This window comes from Poeciliopsis prolifica, unplaced genomic scaffold, assembly GCF_027474105.1.
Source record: "Poeciliopsis prolifica strain line A6 unplaced genomic scaffold, Auburn_PproV2 SCAFFOLD001, whole genome shotgun sequence".
In the NCBI taxonomy this organism is placed as follows: Eukaryota; Metazoa; Chordata; class Actinopteri; order Cyprinodontiformes; family Poeciliidae; genus Poeciliopsis; species Poeciliopsis prolifica.
In genome coordinates, this window is record NW_026562376.1 from 20,963,815 (window position 1) to 20,987,464 (window position 23,650).

A 23,650-nucleotide genomic window follows, 5' to 3' on the forward strand; every position below is an offset into this window, starting at 1 on the left:
GCACTCCTGAAGTAAAGGGGGCGCTATTTCCTGTAATTTGTTTTATTTTCTTAAGGATTTAGAGCCAATTAAATGACATAAACAATACTTTTATACATTATAAATAATATCTATATATCGCCATCAAACATAGGAGGAACAGAAAAAATAAGAAAACATGAAAAATAGTATGATCAACTAACGGGAGGCCATGTATAATAGAGAAAATAGCGCCCCCCTTCACTTCCGGAGTTCAATTTCCCGCCACTTTCCGTTTGCTGCAGCGGCCCAACTGATATATGTGATTCAGAGGCGCCACCTATTGGTGAAAGGGAACGGAGAAAAACAATAACATTGCGGTTGATGGTATGACTGCTTCCAACCAGTGTCCGATGTGCGTTGTTGGCCAGTGTAAGTAGTTCTGTAAGTTATTTATCTGGTTCTGTTTTCCCCTGTCTTTTTTTTTCTCAAGGAAATAAAATTAGTTGTAAAATATAAGAAGGTTGATAATTATGATGCTAATTGTGCTCAATTAGCCTAGCATGTCCTGTTATGCTAATTAGCATAATTAGCAATTTGTAACCTTGTTTTCCACAGTTCAGTTTTTAGTCACAGTGCTGTTTGAGGGATAATTCTTCATCTGTTTTTTTTTATTAAGAACAATATATATAGTTTAACCATAAAAATAATATTTAATGTGCCTGTGCAGGTTCACTGTTTATTGACTCAGCATAATTGCTGAGTCTCTAGCAGCTGAATTTGTAAAGCAGCCTAAAGCTGGTTAATGTTGGTAAGTTTGTGTAGCTTTTAAGAACAGGTCCATTTGAATATTCTAATTTAGTTACTATATGAAAGGAACCTTTGCTTTAAGAGTTTACTTGTTATTAGTCTTGCATTTTAGGACCACACATAAACACTCAGATAGCTACCAAACCGCCAAAAGAGATTTCAAGTCTGTCTGAATGCAGCTCTGATTGTAATCCTCAAATCTTTTCAATAAAGAAGACAAAAAAAAATTCACATTGTGTCCTGACTGACACCGACTACATGTCAGCGTACAGTGATTCATTTCCTTCATTAAGGGTTGTGTGGTGATGTAAAATGCAGTCACTATGGGGATCGTAGGGCAGGACCTGGTCCAGTCGCTCATTCCCATCACGCTTTTGTAGTCGGCATATTCTTCCCTTCTCATGAAGTACTGGTCGCCCATGTAGTTGGTGAGGTCATAGACTATGAAGCAGCCTATCTCCACCCTGCAGGAGTGACCCCTGCTCAGGTAGGAGGACGTGTCAGCGCAGTCGCTGCTGCAGTCACAGGAACGCCCCTGGAACGACCAACTCAGACACTGGAAACATCAACAGGAGCTTTATTGTAACCACTGTTGTATTCTCTGGACAGGAGAGTAAAAATCCTGAAGATATTTGAATCAGGATCATAATTTAAATATCCTTCTGAGGATGTTCTCACTCTGATGGGTCACTGTTCTTCTCCCACCACCAAGTCCTCATCATCAGCTGTCCTGAGCTAGCATTTAGCTCCCATGTTGGAGGATTCTTTTTTTTATTTTGATACCTTGACAAACTTCCTTCATGACCTTCAACATGACTTCTGGTTCTGACCTTCTTAACTCTTTTCTGTCTTCCAGATCTGTTGTACACTTCCACCTCCAGTGGGGGCTCCCTCACAACATCCACAACCTCCAGCAGGGTTTTCTTTACGACCTCCAAAAACCTGCGTAGAAATCTCCTGTCCGATATCCAGTAGAAACTCTTTTATGACCTACAGAGGGGGCTTCTTAACACCATGACCTCCAGAGTGGGATTTATTATGACATTCAGGAAATCCTTCTTTCCTTCAAGAGACCTGCTTTTCAACCTATTTACCCCTAGGGTAAATCCTTCATGGCATCCCAAATCTTTACATTTTCCAGAAGTGGAGTCCCTTACAAAGTTGGAAGTATAAAATGGGCTCTGGAGCCTCCTTCTTGTGTCCAAGAGAGTTTCTTTTTGGTCTCCAAAGAGAACTTGTTCCTGTACGCCATCCGGAGATCTGCCTTTCAGGATGAATTTCTCCTGTGATATCAGATCTGGTTCTTCAGATTTAGAGCATCTAAATCTGAAACATAACGTGTCACTGCGTCTTTTCTCTGAACAACCTGGCTCAAACACACACGTGTGTTAAAGATATCTATTACTGTAATTTTGGGTGGAGAACCAGGGCTGACAATAGGTAACCTGAGGGTCCATTGGACCTAAAGTGCTGTTCCTGAAACCCTCCCCAAACCACCACTCTGTACAATCTTACTCTTGTAAGAGAAACGTCATCAGAGAGGTTGGATATTTTAGTAGGTTTTATTCTGGATGTTCCTCCCAGTGATTTCTCTCCATCTCTGACAGCTTCAGCCCCGGGCAGCAAGTGTCTCAGTTGTGCTGTTACCTGCCCAGGTGTGCTCATTCGTTTGGATGGCAGCTCGAGCAGGTAGGCCCACTTTCTCTCCCTGTAGACACCAAGTGTCTTTGATGGAACTGAAGTTCATGTTGTTATAATTCAGACTAAAGGAAAAGAAAACTGGACTAATTCTGTCAGATGGGTGCAGTTAATCCCTGGATCAGCCTTTTCTCTTGAACAGTCAGTTTTAAAAAAAATTCATTTGGTTAATTTCTTATTTCTTAAATGACTTCTGCTGAAGTAAGAGTTTGCATTGAATCAATTTTGCAGGTTTTATTCTGTGCAGCTTCTTTGTGTCAGCGGAAAAAAATAAACGATGTTCTTCTGAAAACCAGCCAAAGAAATTTCACGAGTTTGTGTGTTTGGGTAGAAGTGATGTTTTATTTTGAAATGTAAATGAAAAAGCTGCGTAAAGGTCACTGTTGGGTACATTTAACTCATCCATTGCCACGCTGACTTCTCCATAAATAAACCAAATGACAAAAGGTCCACAATCCTGAAGAACTTGTGCATGTAAAAACATGACGCACGCGGAGTACTGGGGTTCAACACGCTGTCAGACACACTGAAGATAAATCATTGTTTGCGTTGAGCTTTGGTTTGGTTTCAAGACGCCAGGATGGAAGATAAAAATATTTTACAATGTAATGTTTTTCAACAGAAGATGAACATGTCAGGGATTGAAGTCGCAGTGAAGTTTGAATCGCTGAAATCTGAAAACATAAAGAATGAAGTTAAATGAAATGCTCGCCGTGGTGCTGCATCTCATTTTACAGTTTTTAGTTGTCCTCTTTTAACTGGGTAAAATCATTTGAAATGGTTTCTCGTGTCGTTATTGTAAAATCGGGAGATGCATTGGTTTAAATGCATCTTGTCCCATTTTTCAAATTAACCTGGCAAATTTTTTTAGCATTTGTGTGTAATTTTTACATTTGCATCCAACAGCTGCAGTGAAACATCTAAATATATTTCACAGTTTAATGACTTTATATCAATTCTGTCCTTTTTTCCACTCTGCACCACCTGTAGCACACAGATGGTGCAAATCTCAGTGAAGTTTCTTCTGAATTCATCATTTTCTCTCCAACCCCTGGAGAAGTGGCAGGATAATTTCTTCGTGCAGCTTTTGAAATCTTCAACTGTTTGGTTTTCACCCCCACTCCTTGAAAACGGCGTATAAAAAACAGACATGACCCACAACGTCTGAGAGCTGAAACACTAGTGGCATGAAAAGAAACGGGACCTTATCTCTGATGTTCCATCTTGTTTTAAAGCAGCCACACGACTCTGATCTCCAGCAGATCTTCTCGTTCTGTTTCATGACTATCAAAGTGATTTATTCCTCTGCACTGCAGCCAACACTTTGCATCGTAGCAGAAACCTCAAAAATGAACCTAAATGCAGCGTTGTTACTTATGAAATCGCATGTGCTTATTATTGTACCTAAGACCCACTTTCTGCTCCACAACTTTTATAAAATAACCGCACATTCCTCATTAAATCCATCTGCAGATTCCTCAGAGCTGAAAGAAAAAAACATGTTTCATTTACGTTTAGTTCAGAGGATTCCTCGGGCTAATATCTAAAGCGTAAAATTAGACCTGAGCTGTCTGTCAGAGTAAAATCCCAATTATCTGCAGAGACATGTTCCCTCAACTCCTTTATTTCTTACTGTCCCTAAGCCATGTTTTTAGCTTCTTTCTTTTCTTAACGTTGATCATGCGTGAAAGTTTGCAGCTGGAAAATCTGAAATTTTAACTAATGACATTCATTCACCCATCCATCATCTAAATCCACCTGTCCTGAAAAGGTTGCTGGGGTGTTCACACCTTGGACAGGTCACAAGTCCACTACTGTTAACAGATTACTTTTAAATTGTAATTAAACAAATCTAACACTGAATCTTCTTGATATTAAATAAATCAATTCAAATAAAAATGTTCTATTTAAAAACCTGGTGCTCAAATGTGCTGAACAATCAGGTTGTTGTAGATTTTTATTAACTTTTCCTAATTTTTAATATAAAGGCCAGACCTTAAATCTGCTGTGTGATGATTGAAGAATTGAGATTTTAGTTCTGAGCTGCTGATGGAGTCAACAAGAACATCAGATTTATGGCAGAGGAGATGCTGGTTCTACTGGTGCGTTGTCCTCCATTTCCAGTGAATCTGTTGTGTGTGTGTGTGTGTGGGGTGTGTGTGTGTGTGTTGCTGCAGCATTTGAGCTGGAAATGCAGTACAGTTCAGTCAGTTTTTGGAGAGACACAAACATTCCAGTTAAAGTTCATCAATCCCTTCAGGGCGCACGGTTCACTGCTGGATAAACACGTTTCTACCATCCAGAGTCCTGCAGCTGGGTTCCAGCTCTCAGAAAGTTTCAAACCACAAGAACCGAGTTGGAATCAGCTTCAGTCGGAGAATAAACACGTTTCATTATTAGCAGTGGCTGAACCACATCGTGTTGTGGTCTGTGGGTTTTAACTGGTTTGGTTGTTGCACTTTTCTCTTGGCTGGGTTCAGATGCTGTACTGTTTCTACAAAGCTTCAGTTCAGGGTTACGTATTGCTCTGTACTTTTATTTACTTTTTGTTTTTAAAAGATTTTTATTGACTCTAGTGGCTTTTATTTGGTAGTTAATTGACAGGAAAGTGGGTCATGAGAGAAGGGGAAGACATGCAGCAAAGATCACCAGGCCGGAAATCGAACCTGCAACGTCCGCGTCGAGGACCAAAGCCTCCATAAATTCATTAATTATGAAATCTCTGTAAACAAAATGCGCTACAAAAAACACTCAAGACTTTGTTTTCCCATTTTTGATAGAAAGAGAGCGACAAAAGAAAAACTCAATAAATCATCCAAGTGGAAATTATCAAGCTTGCTTTAATTTATTATGGTGATTCATTCACTGATTTTTTGCGATGGGCCTAAAAGTTTTGTGTCTTGTTTGTTCAGTGAGATTTTATTCAGCCCACGTTGCTGTGGGAGACATTAAATGATAAAATTATGACTTTAGTTACTGTAGTTGTTGGGTTCTGGTGCCGTTCATGCTTTTATATTCCTTCCCCAGAGGGATTTTGTTTCATTTTGTGTAATTGTTTAATCCATTGTGAAGTTGCATGCAGTCCTGGTTTACAATCATCTACACGTTGAGATAAAGCTACTTTTTCCCCACCAACAGATTAGGAATCATCTGCCGTCCACCAGAAACTAGAATCCACCAGATGTGTCAACATGATCCTCGTCTTTATTTTTGGGTGAGTTTGATCATCACATCCCAGACTGAAGAAATGTTCTCAATGTCTCTGCATGGAGGAGGAACTAAGCTCAAGTTAAACTCCAGTGGAATCCGCTGAACTGTGGGAGTTTGGGAAGGTTGTCTGCTTGAAGCCATTGACTTCACTCTGAACTTCTCCCCCCTGCTGAGTTCCTCCAATAAAGGTAGAGAAAATTACCCAGAAGGAAAGAAATCCAGAACAAGATGCTCCAGAACATTTAGAGAACCGAACAGCAGAAACCAAAGCAAAATGAGACAGAAGATTTGTTCAGGCTGGTACTGGAGACATTTGGAGTCGGAAACACTCCTAGAGTCTTTTGGAAGACGTTCTCTTCCAAAACAAGAAACAAGACAGCAGGCTCTGTCTTGAAACAATGGATTCATCTGTCTCTGCAGTTTGTCTCCCGGCGGTAAAACCCCAGGACCTCCAGGACCAGTGCCCTGCCGGCTCCTGCCACCCCCAGCTTGGTGACCTGATGGTGGGTCGAGGAGCGCAGCTCTCAGCCTCGTCCACCTGCGGTGCGGACGGACCCCAGAACTACTGCATCGTTGGATACCTGGAGGTTAGAGACAGCCCTCATACACGCTGTCAGCCGATAAAGAGGTTTTCATTGGCTAAAGCTCAAGCCATTTCCGTGGGTTAACCTGTGCTCACACGTGTTTATGCTGAGGTAATAATGTGTGACGATTTGTGGGACTGTACAGGTTTGGTGGATTTCAATAAGCTGTTGCTGATCTCATTTTTTTCTCCCCTCGTTCTCTGACTTTCATACCGAAACAAGTCTTGATTTGTCACTTTACGTTCTGACACTCTTCACCCTGAGGAACGTTTCCAACTCCTCTCGCCATTAATGCATTTTCCTTTCTCCTCTTCTGTCATGGCTTAAGTGGGAAATTCTTAGAGCTGTAAAAAAGATATGGGCCAACAACTCCAGCCTCCAAGCCCGTCCACAAATCAGACGCCCGTCTTCATGTTGCTCTGAAAAGAGTGGGCTCATTAGATACAAACCCGAAGCTTTCAGCACTTTTTAGTGAACCGCTGATAATTGATAAGGTTCAATGACTAATTTAAATTTTTTTCTCATCAGGGGGAGAAAAAATGCTTCACATGTGACTCCCGACTGCCGTTTAGTCCCCAAGGCAACCCACAGAGCCATCGTATCGAGAACGTCATCACGACGTTTGACTCCGACAGACGACTGAAGTGGTGGCAGTCTGAGAACGGTGAGCTGGAAGCCGTCCAATCACAGCACATCGTTATGAATGACAGAATAAAACATAAAAGCTCGGCTGTTGTTGTTTGCAGGAGTTCATCAGGTCAGCATCCAGTTGGACCTGGAGACGGTCTTCCAGTTCAGCCACATCGTCCTCACCTTCAAGGTAAACGGCTAAAGACACTCATTTAAAATGTTCTTTTTAAGTCAGATGAGTTTTAAATGTGCCTGATGAACTGAACAAACAGTTCCTGTAGGTTGGGTTTCCTACTCCCCATTGACTATCATATTACAATCCATCACTGACTCACCAACTTAAATAATTGTAACGTTTGTTAATTAAGTTAATGGGCCAACAACTCCAGCCTCAAGATTCCAGTTTGAAATCTGGAGGTTGATTCTTACAAAGAACAGGGCATGAACAAGGACAGGCTAGGTTATCCTAAACTTTATCCTCTGGTCTGACAGCGCGATGTTTCTCTGAAGAACATCAGAGATGTCGGACTTAGAGATGAACAGGGTTCAGCCGCTGCATGAGCCCCTGTGTCTGAGCTGTTTGATTGGACACGAATGTCTCCTGTCTGTCTTCCTGCAGAGCTTCAGGCCTGGAGCCATGCTGGTGGAGCGTTCGAAGGATTTTGGACGAAGCTGGAAAGTTTTTCGCTACTTTGCAGACGATTGTTCCCTTCATTTCCCTTCAGTTCCTGCAGAACCTGCCAGCTTCCTTGACGATGTTGTCTGTGACAGCAGATACTCTGGACCAGAACCATCCACAGGTGGGGAGGTCGGTACCACATCTGAACACATGACAGAATACATAAAAAATATGACTGATTTAACATCAGAGAATACAAACTGTGTTTTTTATACAGTGTATGTAAATAAATGAGGAAGGGATTTTAGTTTAGATAAATCTGGTATGTTTGTCCACCAGGTGGTGCTAAAAGCTCTGGATCCTGTCTTTGAAATCGATGACCCATATGCTCCAGACATTCAAGGTGAGACTATGGAAAAGTTTGTCCTCACCTGAACACATATTGTATATTGTATTTATTAATATAACTTCTTATACATTCGTTTATGCATGTCTTAATTATCCTCAGAGCTGATCACCTTGACGAATATCCGGGTGAACTTCACTCGTCTCTTCACGCTGGGCGACACGCTGCTGGCTCGCAGACGCAGAAATCCTCAGGAGAAATATTACTACTCGCTTTACAGCATGGTGGTTCAGGGAAGCTGCTTCTGCAACGGACACGCCAGCCGCTGTGTCCCTGTGGACGGGGGACGTGGGGACGTGGGGACGTCTTCACCCAGTCTGGCATGGTGCACACTGAAACTCCACAGCTGCTTTGACATTAAATTTACCACCAATCAGACAAATTTGTATTCGTGTCAATTCAGAACGAGTATGAGTTTCATTTTTTTTCTCAGCTCAAACAAAGAACAGGGTTTTCCTTATCAAGTTAAATGGATTTCAGACTATTAACCCGTCTGAGGTCTTAAAAACATGTCAGAGCAAATCATCTAATTCATAAATTCAGACATCTCCTGACATGCAAGCAAAGCAATGCAGCTAAATTCAATTCAGAAAGACTTTATCTGTCCCCATAGGGAGCAATTTCTAATACCCTGCAAGCGGCTCAAACATGAGTACAATCACTATAAACACAATAATTAAAATGCTTGGAAAAGCAGATGATAAAAGCCAAGAACAAGAGACAAGGATCACTTTTCTGCTAATCCCTCAACAAAGAAATCCAGATTGGTGTTTAGTAAAAGTGTTATGTTGTTTCAGTTGGATTGCAGCCATTCCTAAGTTTTGTGGAAGTGAAAGTTAATTTTACTGTAAGAACAATATGACTTTCTTTGCTAAAGAGCAGTAAATTCTTTGGGTTTGGAGGGAAATCACAGTCAAATAATTGGCTTTGGAGAAAAGCAACACTTCCTTTTGAGAGGTGAATTCATCAGGTCTGGGTCGCTGGCTTGACTCTTACAGTCCCACTTAAATTAGGAGTTTAGAAGGAAACAGATCCGATGTCTGTTTCTGGGTTTTCCCACGGTTCTGCAGGTAACGAGGGCTTTTCTTCCCCAGGTTCACGGTCGATGTGTCTGTCAGCACAACACAGCTGGGGAGAACTGTGAGAGATGTCAGCCGTTTCACAATGACGCCCCCTGGAAGCCTGGAGGAGAAACTGCACCCAACATCTGCAGGAGTAAATTTGATTAATTTCCTCTTTTGTTTCCGCACAAATGAATCAAGTATCATTTTATTTGGAATTAAATACAGACATATAGATTGTTTGTGCTTCTAAACCTTCACATTTATGATGCTTGAGCCATTGAGACATTTTGACTTGTTTCAGGTTTCACCTGCATGTCTGTGACATTGCTTGTGTCTCTTTAGGGTGTAACTGTCACGGTCACTCAGACTCGTGTCACTTTGATGCTGCTCGCTTCGAAGAGACTGGAGGTACAAGTGGTGGCGTGTGTGACGACTGCCGCCATGACAGGACGGGCCTCAGTGCGAGCGCTGTCGACCTTTCCTGTATCAGGACCCGCAGAGGGCGCTAGAGGACCCCCACGCCTGCATACGTATGCTTCATCGTGTGCAATTTATTCATAGTCGCTGTTTTAACAGTGCAGCATCAAACCAGGTGATGCTGGTGGGAGTGATGGTTCTGATGTTTCACTTTAGAGCAAATAAAAGCTGCAGTTCCAGATTTTTAAAACATCAGTAATGGTTAAGGCTTGTGCTTTTTGGTTCTTCTATATAAATGGATCTCTAGGGATCGGTGCAAAGTTGATACATTCCCCTGCTTCCTCTCTTCGGGATCAAATCAATGACTCATCCATTTGAATAAAGAATACTAAAGATAAGAGGCAACTAAAACAGGGTGTCCAAGTTCAGTCCTTGAAAGCTGCTCTCTGCTTTTAAATGCATCCATTTTCCAACACACCTGAACAAAATGGCTGAACAATTTTATTAAGAATAATAATGATGAGGGAGTTCAGCCTGACAAAATAGCTGAACTCCCTCATCAGCATTCAGCCATTGAACTCTGCAGACGCCTGGTAATATGACCTTCATTACCATGTATATCAGAGAAGGGATGCATGGACTTGGACAGCTCTGATCTTGATTTGAGATGATAACCAATGTCAATATTGTCAGATTTTTTACTTTTGCATTAATGTAACCTTCTTCCAAATATACCCTAATGTCTCAAGATCGTAGCATTTTAGTTCTAGCACCTCTGTGATTGAAACTGGTGCTTCATAACTGAGTCAAACTCGGATTTTCTCTGTGGTTTGAGTCCTGATTCTCAGATGTCTCACAGGTCAGAGATCACTGATGTTTCTGTAGCTTCCAGCAGCATCATGTCAGGACGTTTGCTGAGTCCGAGCATCATGGAGTGACGTTCTTGTTGCAGCGTGTGACTGCGACCCCGCGGCTCCCACAGCGGCGGTTTGTGTGATGCTTCCAGGTCGTGTTTCTGTAAGGAAAACGTGGAGGGTCAACCGCTGCGATCGCTGCAAACATGGCTTCTTCAATTTGAGATCGACAACCCGGCTGGATGTGAAGGTACCAGGCACCTGTTTTTACATTCATTCAGCTCTCTTTACTCATATTTTATTAATTAAGAATAATAATGACAATGTCATTATTATTGCTGTCAATGACAGCAGTAGCTCCTTTAGTGGCCTCATCTAGGAGAAAAATGCAGCCATTTGTAAACTCCATGAACTGATAAACAAAATACTGTTGATCGGTGGCAGTAATAGCTCCTTCAGTGGTTAGACACTGGATTAAACATAGAAAGATGAGGCAAAGTCTGTCGAAAGGGAATAATTTGTTGGCAGCAACATCTCTGCCAGGTGTGACTTTCAAGACCAAGTTAAAAGTAGCAATAACTGTATTATGACGCACGACTGGAGAGTGGTAGGAGAAAGTAGCAGAGTCAAGAAAAGTGGTCATTTTGTCCTCCAGCTGCCTGGGTTTTTAGCAGCAGAATTACAGAGATAGCTGATGATAATTTAAGCTGGTCTAATTATAAGAAAATAATGTCAACAGCACCGAATGCAAAGCACCATTCCCCAACCCACCTCTAACCCCTCATTGGAAAAGTGGTCGCCCAGGACGCCAAGCAGGCTAGGACCGCCTGTGCCGGGAGCTGGTTCTTTAAATTGTCAATAAAATTTCTTTAATCTGTCCAGGATTGTGGTTTCTAAACCGCACATTGTTTGTAATATGCAGAAACATGTTGATGTCCTCGGGCAACTTTAGGTTGCCTACTAATCTGTGTATCTTGTAAGGTGCTTTGAGTGGTCAGTATGGCTGGAATAGAGTGATATAATTTATCTTAGCATGTGGGAATATTGTCAGGGTTTCAGTGATATGATGAGATCAGGTGCAGCATAGATGCTCATTTAGTTGATTTGCAACTATTTTTTAACCATTTAAGAAAACGGACAGACCAGATGAGACAACATCTTGCTCTTTGTGTTATTTCTGGTCAGCTTTGCTCTGACTTCATGCTGTTTTCAGCCTGCAGGTGCCACGGTTTGGGAAGTGTTGGACCATGCAATCCGCTTACAGGGAGATGTAAATGTGAGCCAATGGCCACCGGGCCGCTGTGTGATCAATGTGTGGTAGGTTGAAGATTTGCAGAAACAGATCTGCAGAAACAGATCTGCAGAAACAGATCCATGGTTTATGTCACATTTTGGGAGTTAATGGTTTTGTTTCCAGGCAGGTTTCTGGGGTTTGGGAAACTCCGTGTTCAAATGTTCACCCTGTGACTGTGATGTTGGCGGATCTAGCAGCAACATGTAGAGTTTTCTTTTTCTACTTTTGCCTCTCTATGTTGAAGTGATTTAATGCTTTAATAAAACGTAATCCAGTCACTGGTTGTCATCTGAATACCTACAAGTCATTAGGAAACACACTTTAACAAGATGTGACTCGCTCTGAAGGAATTAACTCTCAAAGAATATAAAATGTAAGGTTTGTGAATGTTCTCAGGTGTTCTCCAGAGGATGGACAGTGTTCCTGTTTACCCAACATGGAGGGCCGGCGCTGCTCTGACCCTGCACCTGGTCACTTCCTGCCTTCGCTCATCTACTTCCTGTATGAGGCGGAACTCGCTGCACAGCTGACAGGAGGGAGTTCCTCCCCTTCTCCTCCTGCTCCTCTTCCTGCTTTCCCCTCTTCCTCTCCACTGGTGTGTATCATCACTGAATGGAAAACTATCTGGTCCAGTTAAACCATCAGAACCAGGGACTGATTTTTAGCATCTGAATTCAAACCAGATTCAGATCCAGATGCTAAAAATCCCAAACCAAACATTAAGTTATATTTCTCAGTCTTTGTGTTTTTAGGTGAATCCTGGCCTTTTGCCTTCATGTGAGCAGTATTACAGAAGTCAGGGCTATGACTTCCAGCTCTCTGATGGAAAAGTGATTTTGATACGGAGGCCTCGTCATCTCACCCGCCGGAGGAGACGGGTACAGCTTTGGTTCATTTCCTGTTTGTCTCTGAAACAGAACTGAATGTGATTCTTTCATTGATTTCCCTTATTTGTGTTGGTCCTGCAGCAGAATAACACCCCTTTGATCCAGGGTCCCCTGCAGATCCTTGCCCACCAGGGCTCACCTGAACAATCAGGAACTGGTCTGGGATTGGTCAGGGTGACAGAGGGGGGGGGCTTAGATTCACTGTGGACAACCTGCCAACTTCGATGGAGTACCACCTGGTGATCCGCTATGAATCTGAGGTGAGGAGAACTGCAGGGTCTTGTTTATGAACTCTGAAAAATAGTCAGCTTTACAGATTTTATTTTTTTATTCTTATTTCAATATATGCCAAAAAAAAAACAGACATAACCTTGAGCAATGTGAGCATCTGAACAAGACACTGATCTTGAGTTTTTCCATTTAGATGTCAACACTATAACATCAAAAAAATTTATTGCTCACATTTTGAAACGATAAATGTAGCAATGTGTTGGAGTTTAATCCAGGAAGTTTTTCTCCCTGGATTAAACATCAGCCATCTTCCTCTGCAGTCTGTCGCCGATTGGGTGGCGAGAGTGAACATCATCACTCTGTCACCAGGAGATGGAGGCTGCAGTGACGACCCTCCAACAGGAAGTCTGACACTGATCCTCCCCAGAAGCTCCAGGTGAGTCAGCCTTCGTGAGCGACAGGTAATTTACCTTGGGAGTTCACATTACTCTTCTGCTGACCACTTTCTGCAGAGCATTCCTTTAAAATGTAGCAAAATGAAAACAGACCAGTAGAAACCAGTTCAGTAAAACTTGTCTGGCAACACAGAGCAGGCAAAGCAAATTTCATAGAAATACATGAGAAATCATTAACATCATCAATGATGCATCGAGAAAGTTATAAATGATCCCAAAACAACATCAGTTGAAGTTATAGTTCATGATTCAGAAGAAACTGGTCCAAAATAGGAGAGTTCCTGAGCCAAACGAACACAAAGTCCCATCTCAGATTCGTCTTTATAAACAAATATTCAGTAGACTCTCCTGACGCTTGGAAGTAGATGGCTGTAGGGTGAACATGGCAGAAACTTATTGATTGGAGCACACAAATAAAAGTGATTTAAACGCTGCATTGCTTCTCAGCCTGTTATCTCATTTCCTCAGTGTCCTCTAGGTGGCATACTTTCTAACACACGAGAGCTTTTGTGATTGTGATGTCAACCGTTTGCCATGACATTTTAACTGCTGATATTTTTATGTGACATGCTTGTTTGTTTTTCCAGATTAGGTATTCTGGATTCCCGCGTGTGTCTGAACGCCAGAGGTCGATACCATGTGGAGATTTTCTTTGACAGGCAGCAGAGGTCAAACGAGGCTCTTCTGCTGGTCGACTCGGTGAGAACGTCATGATCTGAAAACTCATTTCTGCACAACTGGAGGGAAGTATTTAAAGAGCTGCTTTAGGAACAGTTAAATCTGAGCATAAAGTGTCTCGGTAAATAAAGTGGTGTAGAAATATGAAAAGCAATCAATGTTTTTCAGTAATTGTAAGCTAAAGCAAGAAGAGCAAAAGGCAAAAGATTTTTGTTTTATTTCCTATGACCTTAAGGTTATTAACTTTGGTTTATGAAAAGTCTGAGTGTTTTAAATAGAAGAATCCTGTGAATCAGGCCTAATGAGACCAAAGAACCTTATACTGTCATTTTGTGTTGCATCACTTTGTTTTATTATTACCCAGATCATCTTAACCTCAAGTGCAAAAAAGAAAACAAGCCTGTTTGATTAAAATGAAGCTCAGTGCTGTTTTTTCTGTCAACATTTATTATTATTGTTATTATTATTTTTAGATGGGTCTGGTTCAGAGTTTCTATTCAGGCCAAGACTCCTGCTCCCAGAGTGACTTTGACTCTTTCAGTCACTTTCGCTGCGTCGGGTTGGACGTGTATCTCGGCTCTCAGGAGTCACTTCCAAGAATCTGCGAAGGGCTGATCAAGAGTCTGTCGGCGCGCATCCACAAAGGAGCTGTGGGTGAGCCTTTACTGCAAATCCCCAGCCAATTAGAAACGCTCTCATAACATAAACATTAATCAGACCTCGGCAGGAGATCCTTCCTGTCCATCAGCCTCGACAATAACGCTTTAAAAATGAGTTACGGCAATATTCATTTTCAATTTGTTTTTTAATTGAACAAAACATCCAATCAAACTGGACCAAGGTCCACCTTTTAACAATTTACACAAATAATTTATAGGTTTTACTGCCACCTGCTGGAAGTTGTGGATCCAGGTTCTGGTTGTGTCAAAGCCCAGGTGCATTTTCTCCATTCAGGTATTATCTGAATAGAGTTCAGATAAAAAGCTTTATAATCTCAAATCCAGAACTCAACCTTGTGGTCTGTAGATTATATTCATCTTCATAATCTGCTGGTTCTTTGTAGAAACTACTTCTCATGCTGCTTGAATTTATTTACCAATAGATGATAACATAAGGTTTGTTACAGACAATAAATATAAACTTGATCTGCCTAATTTACGAACTGGGTGTGTCCAAAGTTTTACATGGTCAAGTTTGAGCATTAATGTGTCTCTGGAGGCAGCTGACGTCTGTCACACAGTTTCATGTGAACCTGGTTTGATGCTTCCTGGTTTCAGCCTGCAGGTGTAACGTCTTTGGTTCTCTTGGATCGGGATGCAGTCCGCTGGCCGGGTTATGTGACTGTAAGCCCAGCGTGATCGGACGTTGCTGCGACGCTTGTGCACCTCTGACCTTTGGGTTTGGACCTGAAGGCTGTAAACGTAAGAAGAAAGTTCAGAATCAGTCGTAGTCCTGCTACAGTAACGCTTCCTCTTACAGCCAATCCTTCATGTTGTTGCAGGATGCGAGTGCGACCCTCGAGGCTCTCTGTCGGAGGCGTGTGATCCGAGCGGAGGTCAGTGTGCGTGTCGCCCTCAGGTATCGGGTCGACGCTGCGATCGATGCGAGTCTGGATTCTGGGGATTCCCGCTGTGTCAGCCTTGCGATTGCAACGGCCTGTCGGAAACCTGCGATGGGCGGACCGGAGCGTGTGTGAACTGCAGGGAGCACAGCAGCGGGCCGCACTGTGACAGGTTGGACTGAAGGTTCTGGATCCGATGACACAATATTCTGCCTTTCCTTATGAAACTCGCTTCGTCAGCAATGTGAGATATTTGATCACCTCGCTTCCTGATGGCATCTTGTGGTTCTGACCCACCTGTGTGTGGCTGCTGTAGGTGTGTGGAGGGTTACTATCGTAACCCGGTCTCCAGACAACCCTGTCAGCCCTGCCTGTGCCCCGATATCCTGAGCAGCGGACGGTTCTTTGCCTCTTCCTGTCGATACGACCCGCAGTCCGTCAGCGTGAGCTGCTCCTGCAGGGAGGGACACGCAGGTAGGAGCCGGTTCTGCGGATCACCTGGTCTGCAGCTGTGCAGCCAAAGCTTCCTAGTAGTTTCCTGTTTGAATCCAGGGAACCAGAAATAAACATAGGAGCAGAGATTTTTTTCACCGAAGTGACTGCAGGTCACTTTCCCACCCCTGACCCCTCCTTGACCCCTCCCTGACCCCTCCTTGACCCTGTGTTGTTCCCTGGTGCTTGAGTTGAACTCTTTAAGACGTTGTAGATTATCATCAAATATAAAGTTATATTCTAATAAAAACTCCCAGACCCCATGACGAAAAAGTAAATCAGTTATTAAAGTTCACCTGATCGATCCTCTGACCTTCGACCTCTCAGGTGAACGATGTGACAGGTGCGGTCCGGGTTTCTACGGCGACCTGAGGTCGCCAGGTGCCGTCTGCAGGGCGTGCTCCTGCAACAACAACATCGACCCGGACGACAGCGACGCCTGCGACGGCACAACCGGAGAATGTCTCCGCTGCCTCCACTACACAACGGGCCCACAGTGCCAGTTCTGCCAGCCTGGTTTCTATGGCAACGCCCTGCAGCACACCTGTAGAGGTAAAGCAGCCAGTGAGGATCGTGTCACATGGTCACGACTTGTTGGTACGGTCACGGATGTGTCGCGTGTTTGCTGGTATTTGTACCTTGATGTTTCCCAGAATGCTCCTGTGACCGCCGGGGGACCAAGGCGACTCTATGCCCCCGGAGAGCCCCTGCTTCTGCAACAGGGAGACAGGACAGTGTCCCTGCAGGACGGGTGTGGTGGGAGATCTCTGTGATGAATGTGAGGACGGGTTCTGGAACCTGGACGGAGCGTCGGGATGTCAGCCCTGCAGCTGCGACCCGTCTAACTCCGTCTCTAACGTCTGTGATAAGGTGAGAGCATTTTCCTGAGGGCTTTCTCAGGCTGAGAATGAAAAGGTCAGAGGTCATCCTGGGTCCGTGCAGCAGCAGGTTGATTATTTGAAAAGCCAGCTGGCTGAAGCTGCGATGTGTCCAGGTGTCGGGACAGTGTCCCTGTCGTCCTGAGTTTGGAGGAAGACAGTGTGACGAATGTGGAGAAAACCATTTTGGGAATCCAGACCTGCAGTGCTTTTGTGAGTGAACTTAATACGTCAGAGACTGTCTGCTGTTTTTTTTTCAGTCATTTTAAGTCAGTGTCTTTATTCTTAAACTCAGCACACAAATACATCCACCTTTACAAAATCAAACAAATTTGGTATCAATCAACTGTGCTACAAAAATTTGACTGAACAAATCGGCAAACATTTGGCACCAGCATTGTTTAATTTGAAGAAAGTTGGGAGTGGAGGCAACTTCACTCAGATGGAAGACCCTGCTTTCAACACCAGAAAACAACAAACAAATGAATCAACAGACCTTTTCAAATTCAGGGTTCCTGGTCAAATATAAACCGTGTTGATCCTTCAGGTCATCCCAGACGTGTCAATTAGCAGAACCAAACAACCTGAGATCCACAGAAAGTGTTGGCCCCTTCAAGCAGGACTCAAAGCATTGCTGTTTACTGCAGCTTACCCAAAAAACTGTTTTATTGAGGCAATTTTTATAAGCTTTTCTATTTATTTGTTAATCTATTTGATTAATTTTGGCCTGTTTTGCCCAATTTCATCACTTCTTGTTCTTAGCTTGTGACTGTAACCCTGAGGGAACGCAGCGCCCGCCGTGTGACCCTGAAACTGGTGAGTGCATCTGTCGGACTGGCGTCACCGGTATCCTCTGTGACGAGTGCGCTCCAGGCTACAGCTCAGAGTATCCTGCCTGTGAGAAATGCCATGAATGCACGGTTCTGTGGACGGAAAACGTCACCGACGTCCAGCGAGCCGCCCAAAGGATGAGGACGCTCATCCCTCTCCATGGCAACACCCAGCATCCCACTCACAGTCAGTACTGGCAACGGATGATGGAGATGTACTCCAGACTGGACAGCATCGGCAACATGACTGGTTTCTCTCTGCCGAAGCTGGAGAAGGTAGAGAAACTCTCCGTGAAGCTTGGGTGAGATCCATATTTTACATTTTGTTGTGCCAAAGATAATCTGGTTGTTAGAGACCAATTGATTGGTTTGTTTGCACAAACCAATAATTTTGAAGGACCTCTCTTTGCAGGAAGCTGAAAGACGCTGTTGACACCAACATAATTCTGATGGACCCGTCTGTCCTCCTGAACAATGAAATCAATAACATTAACATGGAGTTTCAGAAGATGCTCAAAAACCTGAAGGAAAAACTCATCAAGGATCCAAACAAGAAACAAACTCAGCCAGTGGAAGGTGAGACATGAAGATTGGCTTTATATTTACGCCAGTAACAAACTTTAGGTCAACCTTTTTTCTGACTTGACATAAAATGCACTAATTCAAAGCAAAACCTTAAAATATATATATTTTAATTTGAATAAGAAATAATCGACTCTTGCAGAGATGCTGCAGGAGATCCAGAAGCTTCATAAAACCTTCATGTCAGACGAAAAGCGGGTGAGAAACTCCAATAAAGCTGTGGAGGACTCCATGGACACCAGACGGGAGACCAAGCGCAAACTGAGCATGTGGAGCGGCCGAGGAGACCTGGCAACTCTGGAGAAGAAGGTCAAGGAGCTCAACACGCGCCAACTCAACCAAAAGGTGAAAAAGATTCAGCAGAGAGATGGCCGGGACTTTTCTGACACCAAAGTTCGATCGGCTGAACTTCCTCTCCTTGATGGAGGTTCCAGCCGCGTCAACACATCCAACACCAACTCGCCAATAGAGCTTTACATGTTAGCGACTGGGTAAAATGTAAAGCTTCAATAGAGAAAGCAATCATTTCTCCAAAGCCAAGGGTCCAGACCCTCTGTGGAAAGCAAAACATTAAAAAAGATGTTGGTTTTTACAAGGCTAACTTAGAGTGTGACATCTCCTAAAAAATATAATTTTTAATCCTCTCAAATGTGTGACATCTTGCCTGCGAAGCTGTTTCTCTGAGCAGATCAGGGATTCAAGAAAGACGATTGAAACATCATTTCAATGTCCAGCTGCAAAGCTTCGGCAATCAACACATCAATATGTTACAGGCCATTACTGTGGCCTTGAAATACAGCGGCTTTTATTTCCATCAACTAACCAGAGAGCTGCAGTGAACTGGTCACTCATTGTTCATGAAATGGAGAAACCCTCTAGTGCTCATCAGTGGTATTACACTCGAATGAAGAAACTGAGTGATCTTCTGTTTCCTCTGAGCAGCTTGTTTTGGTCGGATTCAGGTCTGCGGGCGACCGGATCCGGAGGACTGCTCTGGATGTCCCGAAGGTCAGATCTGTGATGGAGCTGTTCCCGATGCCCAGGAAGCTTCTGAGGTGGCAGAGAAAGTAAAAGAGCAACTCATCAAATTCCCATCCAACCTGGACGAGTCAAAGAAAAAGGCAAGTTTACACTGGGAACACTGGAAGGGTTTCTCCACGGAGCTGGTTCCTGTGGGAATTTTGTAATAAAATGACTTTTATTTGTAAATGAAAAAGCATTTGATGCAGCTAAGTGCACATAACTTTATATTACTCCAGATATAAACACAGTCTTCTGAGAATATTTTATGGATTTTATCAGGAACTATGGATTTTATAAAATGTATGAATTTAGGTTGGTGCTGCAGATGTTGTTGAAATAACATGTAAGATTTTTTGGTTCAAAAGCATTAAGTCTAGTGCATTGATTTATATTGTTGCTGTTATATTTTTAAAACTGATTTCAACATCATCCACAGGCAAAATGCTTTGTTGTAGCCAAATCTTTCAGGAATCAAAGTTGTTCTGCAAAATCCCAACTTGGTTGATTTGAGGGAAACTGGAATGTTATCCTGGATGGAAGAACTTGTTGTGTTGGGCTTGGAACCCTTTAAAACTGCCTATGGTTCATGTTTTTATTGACTTACCCTGAAGCCTAGCAGTTTGAGATCAGATTTACTCTGCGGCATTTTAATTGCTTGTTAGTCTCCGTGAGTCAAACAGCCCCGTCCTCATTAAAATGGCTACTTCCTCTGGAGCTGCAAAGACTTTCTGCCAAGACAAAAACAGTTTTAAGGTCCCCAGAGTTGATAGAAACCGTTTGAGCGCCAAACCAGAACTTTACCAAGTCCAGTTAAAAGCAACACTTTGAAAAATCTGTTGCAGGTAAACAGTTGCTGTAGACTGGTTGGTGAGTCTTCTCTGAGGGTTGTCCTGTTTTAAGAAGTGTTTCTGTTATTTTGACCGTTTCAGATCAGTGACGTCCAGCAAGTGGCTCAGGACACCAGAGACCAGGCCCAAGTCCTGCAGCGCCAGATCAGCGACACCATCCATCAGTGGAGAGAGAGAAAAACCAAACCAGAGAGCTCCTCCAAAGAGTCAAACAATATCTGATGGGTCAGGGTTCACAGTCAGTTCTTTTAGGAGACCTTCAACGCCAAATAATCCAACCATGAAATGATCAGCTCTGTGTCTACTGTCCTCTAAAAATGGACCAGAGTGACGCATCTTACTGTGGGAAACATCTCTGTATGTTTCCTTCCTGGCAGATGACATGGTTTCTCCAGATGACATTGAGAAAATGGCCAACGCTGTCCTGAGGATCCAGCTACCGCGATCACCTGCTGAGATCCAATCGATGATCAATGAGATCAATAATCTTTTGAACGGTGCCCCAAAATTCCAGGAGGACTGAAGAAGCTGCAGGATGAAGCCAAAGCAGCTCAGGAGCTTCTGCAGAAAGCGACAGAAGTCAAGTTGGTGTCTGAAAACAAAGTTATTTCACACACAGCTCTGTTCAGAAACTATTTTTATTTATTTATTATTATTATTTTAACAGGGAGCAAACTAAAACCATCAACGTCAAAGACATCCTCAGTGACCTTATTGCTGCAGACGCAGCTCAGAGCAACGCTAACGATGACCTGGAGGTTGCAAATAAGACAGAGACGACGCCAAAGACCGAATCCAAGAGGTGAGACTCAAACTTTCCAATTGTTTCACAGAGATCATCTCAGCCTGACTGGTTCTGATGGTTTCTCTGCCGTGTTTCAGGTGGAAAACAAACTGAGCCGCAATGAGAATCAGCTGATGAACCAGCCTGTAGATCTGCTGGAGGAGATTGAGGCTCTGAAAAATAAAACAGAGCAGAACAGAGAGATGGCAAAAGAGGCCAGAGAAACTGCTGAGTCAGCATTGACCAACATTTCTAATGACACGGTAAAATCTGAAAACTGTTAGCAAAAGCAGCAGCTGCTGGGTTTGACCAGGTTTCTGAAACATCTTTCTCCCAACAGGAGCTGCAAGAAGTTGAGGAGCAGTTTGAGCTTTTAAAGCAGAAGCACTTGAATAAAACACTTGAAGACGAAGCCGCAGATCGACTGCAGAAAATCCTGAAGGAGACCGAAGATATGCAGAGACAAATGGAGGACAGACTCCAACAGATAGAAGGTTATCACCGTCAGACTAAGAGTTGTTGTAGGATTATTAATGATATCAATGAGACACTGAACAGGTTGGGCAACACGACAGTTTTACAGGAAAAGTAGAAGAAAAGAAAAGAAATTCTGAACACTGAAAGGAGCGTGAGTCTCAATGTTTGCCCCAGTGACGGTTATTTGTCCTGGGAAAAAGCTTCAGTGTTTTGGCTCTGATAAGTTTCCTCAGAGAAAGTTTATGAACAAAAATGTAACATGACATTTGCATCAGGTGGTTAAAGAATACACAATATTATTCTACATTAAATGTGACAAAGTGACACTTATTTAGCAGCTAATGGAAAAGAGGAAAAACTGCACCATCCGATTTAAACTTATAAATAAAAACATTTATAAGGTTATGTTTCAAATCCTGCCTTGTCTTTCTGCAAGGAGCTTGCATGATTTCCCTGTAAATGTGTCAAACTCCACAGTCCAAAAACATGACTGGTCTCTCCAAATCACACTGAACATGGTTGCCTGTCCTGTGATGGACTGGTGACCTGGCCAGGTGAACCCTGACCTCTGGAGATCAGCACCAGACTGATGCAGTTTGTAATTTAGGAAAACGACTGAAATTCACTCTGGCCAGGACAGTGAGACGGTTCTTCCTCAAAACGTTTTCGTTCTGGCCCACATCCTAATTCCTGCATGTGAATGAGGAGGCCGAGGAAAGGAAGCTGCTCCCTGCAGTCCGAATGACCCTGATGTTTTCTCTTTGGGTTCTGAATGTTTGAATGTGGTTTCTGCAAGATGTTTTTGACTGATCTGAGCTGATGTTTCCTGTACATTCATCTCTGGCAGACGTGGAGCAGAAGATCCAGCTGCTGATCCAGAGAAAGAAGGAGAAAATAGTGGAGGTGGCCGATCTGCTGCAGACGGTGGAGTCACTTCAAATGGAAATCGCCTCAAGAGCTGAAAATTCCACCGCATGTTCCTCATAAGTCCTGCAGGGTCCTGAAAACAAAGCAAAATGATGACTTCATTTTTTTTACTTGTATATCTGAAGTTAAAATTAATGCTCTTACTTTTGGAATATTTGCTTTTTTGTGTTAGAAACTTTCACAAAGATCAAACCTTACATCATAAAAATAAAAAAATTATTATATTTGGATTGATTGAGTGATTTCTTTTGGGACAGATTGCAGATTCAGATGTTGCATCCAAACATTTATCAAAATTCTCATCATTATACCGGTCTTCTCGAAACCCAACGGATGACCTCTCACCCTGAGCCAGATTAGTCATTATAGACTAATGTTCCTGTCCACTGTCACCACATGCTTGCTGAAGCATGTGGCTTGAATTTGAACAAATGTATTTTATACATTAAATATTGCAGGTGTGTCAAGTACCTTGAGAGGACATTTGTTTTGTTTTGAATCAGAGAAATGAAAGCTCATTTGAACCAAACTAAATTGAGTCATGGTGCATTGTTTCCTCTGCCTTTAAAAAGCACCAGTAATTTGAGAAGTAAAATGAATAACTAATTCTCATGTGTTAGTGTAACTATTTGTGGCAGGAATCGTTTTGAGTCCCTATCAGTTTGGGAAAAGTCAACAATACAGCTTCAGAAAAGATCAGTGATAAATCTTTTATTTTAGTCTTCCCTCTTTTTTAGTTATTACATTCAGTGTCAAGTTGTATCATTGAAAAAAAATGCTTAGTGGCATGAACGAAACTCTAAAACGCAAAAAAAGACATTTTAATCTACTTTAGATGAAGTCTTTCCTGCATGAATGAAATATCTGGATGTGTTTAAAACTTATTGATTTATTCAGTTTCTATCCACCAGGGGGTGCTGATCTTCAGAGAAATTTGCGGAACGTTTCCTGCAGAAGCGTCATCTGTGTCAGAATGACCCATTCAATGAATTTCGCTTCCATTTCCATAAAGGTTTTCAGAGTAAACCCAAAACAACTACAATCATGAACAGCCGCTCAATCTCTCAAAAAAAAAAAAAAAAACAAGCCTGAGAACCACGGGGTTTGAAACAAGCAGCACAGGATTGGGGAACATTGATTTAAATGATGAAGCTGTGAAGTGGCATAAGGTGAGAGCGAAACCTTCATGTTTTTATTTTGAAAAATTTAAAACGGGCGGCATCTGAAACAGACTCCCAGGAGACAAAGACAGCAGAATGAACACAGATTATTGTCCCCACGATTTAGTTAAAATCCGATGACTGAAAGTAAGCTAATCAACAATGCAAGGATTAAAAAAAATAATAATCCAAGGATGAAAAGACGCAAGATTATTCAGGTTTCAAAAGATTCATGATTCTTTAAATCGGTTTCTCACGCCAATCTGCAGCAGCCAATCAGCACTCAGCCTTTG

At 42.7% G+C, this 23,650-nt stretch overlaps 1 pseudogene; it reads left to right on the top strand.

Moving 5' to 3' along the window:
* Positions 1 to 320: 320 nt before the first annotated feature.
* Positions 321 to 22,427, top strand: LOC129364765 (laminin subunit beta-4-like; annotated as a pseudogene).
* Positions 22,428 to 23,650: the final 1,223 nt, after the last annotated feature.